The sequence below is a fragment of the Phoca vitulina genome, unplaced genomic scaffold, assembly GCF_004348235.1.
Source record: "Phoca vitulina isolate PV1807 unplaced genomic scaffold, GSC_HSeal_1.0 scaffold73, whole genome shotgun sequence".
Classification (NCBI taxonomy): domain Eukaryota; kingdom Metazoa; phylum Chordata; class Mammalia; order Carnivora; family Phocidae; genus Phoca; species Phoca vitulina.
Window position 1 is genome coordinate 3,132,943 of NW_022589776.1, and position 9,071 is coordinate 3,142,013.

A 9,071-nucleotide genomic window follows, 5' to 3' on the forward strand; every position below is an offset into this window, starting at 1 on the left:
GTTCCCTGCACAGTGCAGACTGTTAGGGGGTGTTCAGTGACTCTTTGTTGAGTGTGTGAATGAATGACTGTATGGACAAGGGACAGAACGAGTGAAGGAATGCTCTAGGGCAAGAACGCCTGGGTGACTCAGGTGAGAAGCTCCATTGAAAGACATGGTTTCCTCTCCACCTGGCAGGACTCTTTGGCACTGGGTGCTCTGGGGGAGGAGGTGTTCCCTTGCTTTCAGGGTGAACGTCATGCCTTGATGGGGAAAATTGCAGCAGAGAGGCTCCAGGGCCCCAGCACATCTGTCACAGTCCATATGACGCCACCAAAGTGAAAACTACTGGCCCAATGAACTGCCAACTTGTCTCTGTTCCCAGGAACCAAGCACTAAGTGTGAATGTGGTCATTTCTGTTCCTCTTCTTTTTATAGGTCAGGACCTGGGACAGGTGAGTGGCTCTGAAGGTGGCTATGAGTTCTTTGTCCCCTAGAGTACCAGACAGAATCAGGGCTGTGTATGACAAGCCATTCCTCCAATCTCAGGCCATTAGAAGGGGTTTGGAGGAGAGGCAAGTGCCCAGCTTCTAGTTGGACTGGGGTGGATATGGGGGCCTTCTCTGGGAGACCAAGCTTCTGTTGGTGGGAGGTTTCAGGTCCATTCTGAAGGGGCAGAAACAGACACTTTTTCCTATGTGGGGCTTCTGTGAGAATTTGAGGACAGGCTGGGTTGAGACATGTGGGCATCTAGAATAATTGTCTTTTCAAATGAATATTCTTTATTTTTTTTTAATTTTATTTTATTATGTTATGTTAGTCACCATACAATACATCATTAGTTTTTGACGTAGTGATTCATGATTCATTGTTTTTGTATAACACCCAGTGCTCCATGCAGTACATGCCCTCCTTAATACCCATCACTGGGCTAACCCATCCCCCCATCCCCCCTCCCCTCTAAAACCCTCAGTTTGTTTCTGAGAGTCCATAATCTCTCATGGTTCATCTCTCCCTCCGATTTCCTCCCTTTCATTTATCCTTTCCTTCTCCTAATGTCCTCCATGCTATTCCTTATGTTCCACAAATAAGTGAAACCATATGATAATTGACTTTCTCTGCTTGACTTATTTCACTTAGCATAATCTCCTCCAGTCCCATCCATGTTGATGTAAAAGTTGGATATTCATCCTTTCTGATGGCTGAGTCATATTCCGTTGTATATATGGACCACATCTTCTTTATCCATTCATCTGTTGAAGGACATCTCGGCACTTTCCACAGTTTGGCTATTGCAGACATGGCTGCTATGAACATTGGGGTGCATATGGCCCTTCTTTTCACTACATCTGTGTCTTTGGGGGTAAATACCCAGGAGTGCAATTTCTGGGTCATAGGCTAGCTCTATTTTTAATTTTCTGAGGTCCCTCCACACTGTTTTCCAAAGTGGCTGTACCAACTTGCGTTCCCACCAACAGTGTAAGAGGGTTCCCTTTTTTCCACAACCTCTCCAACATTTGTTGTTTCTTGCCTTGTCAATTTTTGCCATTCTAACTGGTGTAAGGTGGTATCTCAGTGTGGTTTTGATTTGAATTTCCCTGATGGCTAATGATGATGAACATTTTTTCATGTGTCTGTTAGCCATTTGTATGTCTTCTTTGGAGAAGTGTCTGTTCATGTCTTCTGCCCATTTTTTGACTTGATTATTTGTTTTTTGGGTGTTGAGTTTGAGAAGTTCTTTATAGATCTTGGATACCAGCCCTTTATCTGTAGTGTCATTTGCAAATATCTTCTCCCATTTTGTGGGTTGCCTCTTTGTTTTGTTGACTGTTTCCTTTGCTGTGCAGAAGCTTTTTATCTTGATGAAGTCCCAAAAGTTCATTTTTGCTTTTGTTTCACTAGCCTTTGGAGATGTGACTTGAAAGAAGTTGTTGTGGCCGATGTCAAAGAGGTTACTGCCTATGTTCTCCTCTAGGATTTGGATGGATTCCTGTCTCACATTGAGGTGTTTCATCCACTTTGAGTTTATCTTTGTGAATGGTGTTAGAGAATGGTTGAGTTTCATTCTCCTGCATGTGGCTGTCCAATTTTCCCAGCACCATTTATTGAAGAGACTGTCTTTTTTCCATTGCATATTTTTTCCTGCTTGTCAAAGATTATTTGACCAAAGAGTTGAGGGTCCATATCTGGGCTCTCTATTCTGTTCCATTGGTCTATATGTCTGTTTTTGTGCCAGTACCATGCTGTCTTGGTGATCACAGCTTTGTAATATAGCTTGAAATCGGGCAACGTGATGCCCCCAGCTTTGTTTTTCTTTTTCAACACTTCCTTGGCAATTCAGGGTCTTTTCTGATTCCATACAAATTTTAGGATCGTTTGTTCCAGCACTTTGAAAAATGTCATTGGAATTTTGAGCGGGATGGCACTGAAGGTGTAGATTGCTCTGGGTAGCACAGACATTTTAACGATGTTTATTCTTCTGATCCATGAGCATGGAATGTTTTTCCATCTTTTTATGTCTTCTTCAATTTCTTTCATGAGTGTTCTCTAGTTCCTAGAGTATAGATCCTTTACCTCTTTGGTTAGGTTTATTCCAAGGTATCTTATGATTTTTGATGCTATTGTAAATGGAATCGTTTCTCTAGTTTCTCTTTCTACAGATGCATTGTTAGTGTATAAGAAAGCAACTGATTTCTGTGCATTGATTTTGTATCCTGCCACATTACTGAATTGCTGTATGAGTTCTAGTAATTTTGGGGTGGAGTCTTTTGGGTTTTCCACATAAAGTATCATGTCATCTGTGAAAAGAGAGAGTTTGACTTCTTCTTGCCAATTTGAATACATTTTATTTCTTTTTGTTGTCTGATTGCTGTTGCTAGGACTTCTAGTACTATGTTGAACAATAGTGGTGAGAGTGGGCATCCTCGACATGTTCCTGATCTTAAGGGAAAGGCTCTCAGCTTTTCCCCATTGAGGATGATATTCGCTGTGGGTTTTTCATAGATGGATTTTATGAACTTGAGGAATGTTCCCTCTATCCCTATACTCTGAAGAGTTTTAATCAGGAAATGATGTTGTATTTTGTCAAATGCTTTTTCTGCATCAATTGAGAGGACCATATGTTAAATGAACATTCTTTAAATATTTGTTTCATGTTTATGTAGAAATGGGACTAAGTGTGTGGGCCCTCGTAGGGGGATTGTAGGGTGTGCTGATGGCTGTGCTCAGTCTCTCTGTCCCTTGAGCAGTTCAGCTCCTGCCCTAGACACCCCACTCAATAAAACTGAAGTCCACAGCTCCTAGAAACCAGACAGAGGCCCCCCTCCCTAGAAATCATCATTCATGCTATTAAAAGCATGGCCTCCAGGGGCTCATGCCTGAAGTTAGCAGGCCTCAACCACAGGTGTGGTGTCCTGGTGGGAGTTTTGGTAAATACAGTGTCTTCACCCTACCCATCTGAAAGAGTGCTACTAAGCATCTCTGTGGTGACTGCTGAGTGCCCTAGCGTTCCTCTGGTCCTCATTCTATGTTCCAGGGAAGGGTGGGGAAATAGCCTGGAACCACACTGTCCTTAGCCTGCAGTTCTGGAGCATACTGGGCTGGCTCTCAACGCAGCCTGATCCTCTTTTCCTCTCTCTTCTAGAAGAGTCTCCCATGGCGCTGGCATCAGCATGGCTGCTTTGTTCCCCTCTTGTGTCCTCTGTTCCTTGTTCTCTGGCTTCTCATCTGCCCCCTTCCCCACCCTGTCCCCTTTCTGCTCTCATGTAGCCCTCAGCTAATCCCCGATAGCCAGCTGATGCTCTTACTTTGCCCAGGGCATTTTTTAAAGGCAATAAGTTGCTTTAGGGGATGAGATTAGTGACACTTTAGGTCATAACACTGCTGGGAAGGTATTTGAGATTGGAGGACATTTGTCAACATCCTTTAACTTTCACCAAATTAGCACTGTTTCCCACAGTGATGACACCCATTTCAAAGCCTTTTCTGCCCGTTGAATTTCGCCTCTCACAGTAGTCTGTGAAGTAGGAAGGGCAGTTATTCTTATTCCCATTTTAAAGACAAGGACACTAAGCTTCGGAGAGGCAGGAGGACTTCCCCTCAGGCACATTACCAGTAAGTGGCAGAAATGCCACATAAGCCTTTGACCTAAAGTCCAGCGTTCTCTCCTCTGTTCTTCAGAGTCTCCAAGTATGCTATTTTAGGGATCTATCCTAAATTTCAACATAATTACAGCAGTTAACTGAGTCTCTTTCACAGACTTAAGATAGGACTGATTCAGTTCAGTTTATATCAGTTCTACATTGGGCCTATGAGGAGCACTGAGCTAACTGTTGAGAGTGGGATGGGAAACCCAGGCTCTGCCCTCAAGGGGCTCACAAGTGAGAGGAGGACACGCCTCACTGGGGCTTTTCTAATGCCTTCCCCATCCCCTCTTACTCTCAGGAAAGAAAATAAGCTCTTTTCTCCATCCAACTGGAGGGCTTGACTTTTCCAAGTGGCTTGGTCTTAGAAGAGAAGTAAGTGATTCTGGAAATCTGATAATGGGCTGCAGCCAGACCCTAATGGGACAGGCACTTTTTGATCTGCTTCAGTGGCTCTTGATCTGGAAGAAGACCCTGTGGTGAAAACCATCATGAACCAGAGCAGGACTTCTCCTTCGGCACCAAAATGTGAGCCCCCAATTTTCTTCCCTTGCTGTGAGTTCTGTGGTTATGCACAACCCTGCAGGAAAGGACCTCATTGGATTCCCGGAGACTGAACCAGAGATGTCCCATCTGACCAGGAGAAGCAACTGTGAGGGTGACCATGGCCAGTCACAACTGCGTATTGACCCTTTCCTGATCCCTTATGACCTTCACAGCTAACAGAACATTGCAGAGATCTACTATGGTGACTGCATTTTCTGAGCACAAAACTAGGCCAAGTGGCCCCACAGGCATGGCTGGGACAATAGGAAAGAGAGACCGACCTTGTGACTTCTTTGAAATGCTAGAAGTAAAAATGGCATCCCTCCTTGCATCCCCCTTCCTGGGTACTGGAAGTGCTTGTTTGTGAGGGTGAGCTAGGTAAAGGGGTTCAATGGCAGGTGTCCTTCTCTGTCCTATGCTAAGAATACAGTAGGTTTCTTTCATGGGCAGCTATCTCTTTTCTTCTTTTGCTCCATTTCCCTTTGTTCCAAAGTTTTCTTTGGGGGGGAGGTGTGTGTGTCAAGTAGACCCTTTGCTTTCCCTGACACCACGGAATACTCTTAGGCATGTGACTTTGATATCCACATTCTTCTGGGGGCCTGGGCAGTGATACTGGCTTTCTCTGTTCAGATGATCAGAATCCTGAACCAAGGCAGAAATTTGAGACAAAGTCTTCCCTTCCTCTTATCTTTGGTGCCTAACATAGCCCCCCTCCCCCAGCCTTGATTTCATTTTTTTCTTGAGAAACCTTAGGACACATGAGATCTTCAGGTATTTGGAGATCTTAAACAATCAGTACCATTTATTATTGTCCATCAGGTGAAGCAACAGAGCCAAAAGGTCTAATTTACAAGTGACCCTTGATTTGAAGCTTAATTGAGTCCTGGACAGCCATGACAAATTAAACCAGAGTCAAACTCTTACTTTCTGTAAGCACCATCTTATAAATTCTACTCCCTGCCTTGGAATCTAATCTTGGACCACCAAAATACCCTGAGTGATTCCAACAAAATAATAAAATAAAATACAGGGACATGCTTTTCAAACATTTAGAAACTATATAAAAAGAAATAAATTCAATAGAAAAGCTACAGCAGTGTTCCATTTGGGGGGCTCCTAAGTCTTTTGGATTGAAATGAACCTGCTTCTTAAAATGTTGTTTCAGTGACATCTGGATTGAAGTCATCTTTTTGTGATAAATCTCCCTATGAACAGTGCTTCTCCACTGAGGGAGATTTTGCCCCCCACGGCAAAATTACAGCTGGCAGTGTTTGAAGATACTTTTGGTTGTTGCAACTTGTAGGATGGTGGTGGTTCTCCTGGAATTCTGTAGGGAAGAGCCAAGGTTGCTGCTAAGGATTCTGCAATGCATAGGACAGTTTCCCACAACAAAGAATTATCTGACCAAAATGCCAATAGCACTGCTGTATTAAAACCCTGCCTCGTAGCAAGCATGGGCATTTCAAATTGAGTTAAAATTCAGGTCATTTCTTTGGAAGAGAAAATGTTGAAGACTAAATTTACATGAATACCTCTCAAGGTCTTTAAATGGTACAAGATGGGGTTGGGGGGGTGGATGGAGGGGAGGACAGGTGTTTCCACCTTGACTTCTTCGGTGATTCCTCATGCTCCCGTGTCAATAAGCCAGCTGGGTTGCCTTTGATGGCAACCTAGGTTGTCATTGTTTCCATGTAGCTTTGGTTGTAAATATAAGTTTTGGTTATTACTCTGTGGGTTTTATTTATGGGAAAAAAAGTCATAAAAAGTGAGCGTGGATCACAAATCATGGTGGGTACCCCCCTGCGCCCAGAAGTAATTTATACATTTCTTCATTGTTCTCCCTGTTTTTCTTGGATCTTTAAATTTCCTGTAGAGCTAGCATATTGAATTTTCATAATTGTTACTGCATTTCTTGTAATTTATACTCATTTCCCAGAAACCTCCAAAGGGCTTATTGTTTATCACGAAGAGTAGACCCAAAGCTTTCACACAAGCTATGAATGAGTGCTTAGCTGTGATCTCTGATCATAACAAGTCTCATTTCATGCATTAAAGGGCGTCAACATCTAAAAGTACCAGAACTTTTGGACTGCCCTCCCTCCCCTCTGCTCCCCCAACCAAGGAAGATTCTATATTAATCAGTCCTTTGAGAAGGTTCTGTTAGCTTTTTGGATTCGAGGAGCTCCTTAATTGCCACTTCCCTAATATTTGAAGTGTTTGAAATGTGTCTGAGTTTAAAAAAGAATATTGTCAATATTGAAATGACAACCCTCGTCCTATTTAACTGAGATCTTTTACTGTACATCTCTTCCCAGTTCCTCACGAATGTGTAAACATACATTTGGAAATTTTACCCTAACCTATTTTAAAACCTCTGAAGTGCAGGGCTTCCTCCACATATGTGTGGAACATCTGGGCTGGGGAGCAGGGAATTTGGTGCAAGTGGATGGAAACAGAATGAGGCAAAAAGAGACTCTATCTTTTCAAAGAGGGACCAGGCCTTTGTCCCTGGCCATCCAGAGTCAGCATTGGGTCAGATCCATGGTAGGTGTTCACTGAACTCAGATTGTGAAATGAGGAAAGAAGAACAAGAGACATGGTTATGTGTGGATTTATGAGTCCAATACATGTTCTTTCTAGGATTCTTGGAAAGCCTGAGCAGTGGAGTGGAGCGTACAAGTGCACATCACATGAGAGGAGAGATGGGTCCCAGGAGCCCTTATTCCTTAATGATATCCTTCTGTGGACTGGCAAGAGGTGGCTGCGGAGGCACATGTCCCCAGGGCCACCGGGGTCATCGCGGGAGAGAAGACGTTACTGTGTTTAGGTTGGGTTCTTGGTAATTGCACTGATTACTAATGCTGCTAACATTTCTCTTGCTTAATAATCCACTTTTAATTTTCCCTGTGGCAGTTCTTCGTTCCCACAACACAGCAATAATTAAATCTGTGTTCAGATCTTTGTAAATGCACCCAGAGGTCTTAAGCAATGGGTGAATCATACTCATTTAAGTTAAAACATAATGTTAGCATTCAGCCACCTCAGGAATAAATACTAATTACTGAAATTCCTTTAAGTTCCACTGTATATGTCTAGTTTCCATTTCCCAGATAACACGCAGGGCGAGATTCAGGCCATGGGCTTTATCTGCATATTACAACGGTCCCTCCTCAGGTAACACCATCCTGAGGTGTGGGTTTCCAGGGTGGCTTATTTCAAAGAAGACCAGGAAATGGGGCTGTTTTTGAAGGTCTTCTCTTGCTGCCCTCACCGAAATGTTTTTTAGGAAATTATGGGGGAAGAAGAAATGAGCCATAGGGAACAGGCTCTGAAAAGTGTCAGCACAGGCAGATGCTTCAGTGGGAGACTGTCATGTGACTGGAAGCTGGGGTTTTTGTCCCTGTTGCTCACATGGCCTAGGTTTGGGAACAGGACTGCTGGAGCCTAGAAAATCCTGGGAGGAATGGAACTTAAAAAAACAATTTTATTTCCAAATTTTTAAAGTATTCTCTAAGTCCCCTTTAAAAGTATTCTCTTTATCTCCCTTTTAACATGGGAACATGGAGAAACACTGCTCCCTCTTTGCCCTGGAATTTCATAAGGCTCCATCTACCCCTGGCCTGTGGAGAGCTCTGTCATCAGACTCCTTCTGGGGTGCCAGGGAGCCAGGAGCACATGACGACTCTACCACTCCTAGTCCTGCTTCTACAGGTTATGCTGTTCCATGCCCTCTTACTCTGATTTGTGCTGTTCCCTCCTCACCGTCCCCCTTGGGTAATTCCTACTGTCATAAGACTCAGACAGGCAGACGCCCCTCCCCACAGGTAGTCTCCTGGAATGCCCCTCCCTCTCCAATGAGGGTGTAGGGAGGACTTCTCTGGGTTCAGGCCCCCAACTCTGCTCTGTTACTGTCTCCTCTACACTTCTACCTTGCGTGCTTGTGGAGCTGAGCTGGATGGAAGTTTCCCTCATGCCCCTGCTCTTCGGACTGTTACCTGGCCGGGTCTTACCTGTATGGTCTGGAGGTGAGAGTCGATCTTCCAATGTGCACAGGGCTCATTTTCAAGGCAAGGAAAGGGAGAACGCTTTCCCAGGTGACCATGCCTGAGAGGCAGGTGGTCACAGGAGCTGGAGACTGAGCTGAAGATAGACAGGCTGGGCAAGTTAGGACAATTAAATAGTCTCTGCCAGTGCCCCTAGATGGCACTAGAGCCTTGGAGATCCAGCTACCACTGGGCACTCCAGGGTCAAGGGAACCGGACAGCGAGTCAGTCTTTGTGGCCAATCAAGGGCTCCACACCATAGACCAGACCGGTCTGGGTGACGCTGGGGCATCCAGTAGAGGCTAGCACCCATCAGGGACCTCTTCTGAGGGTAAAAGCAATGGGTGAGATGAAGAATTCA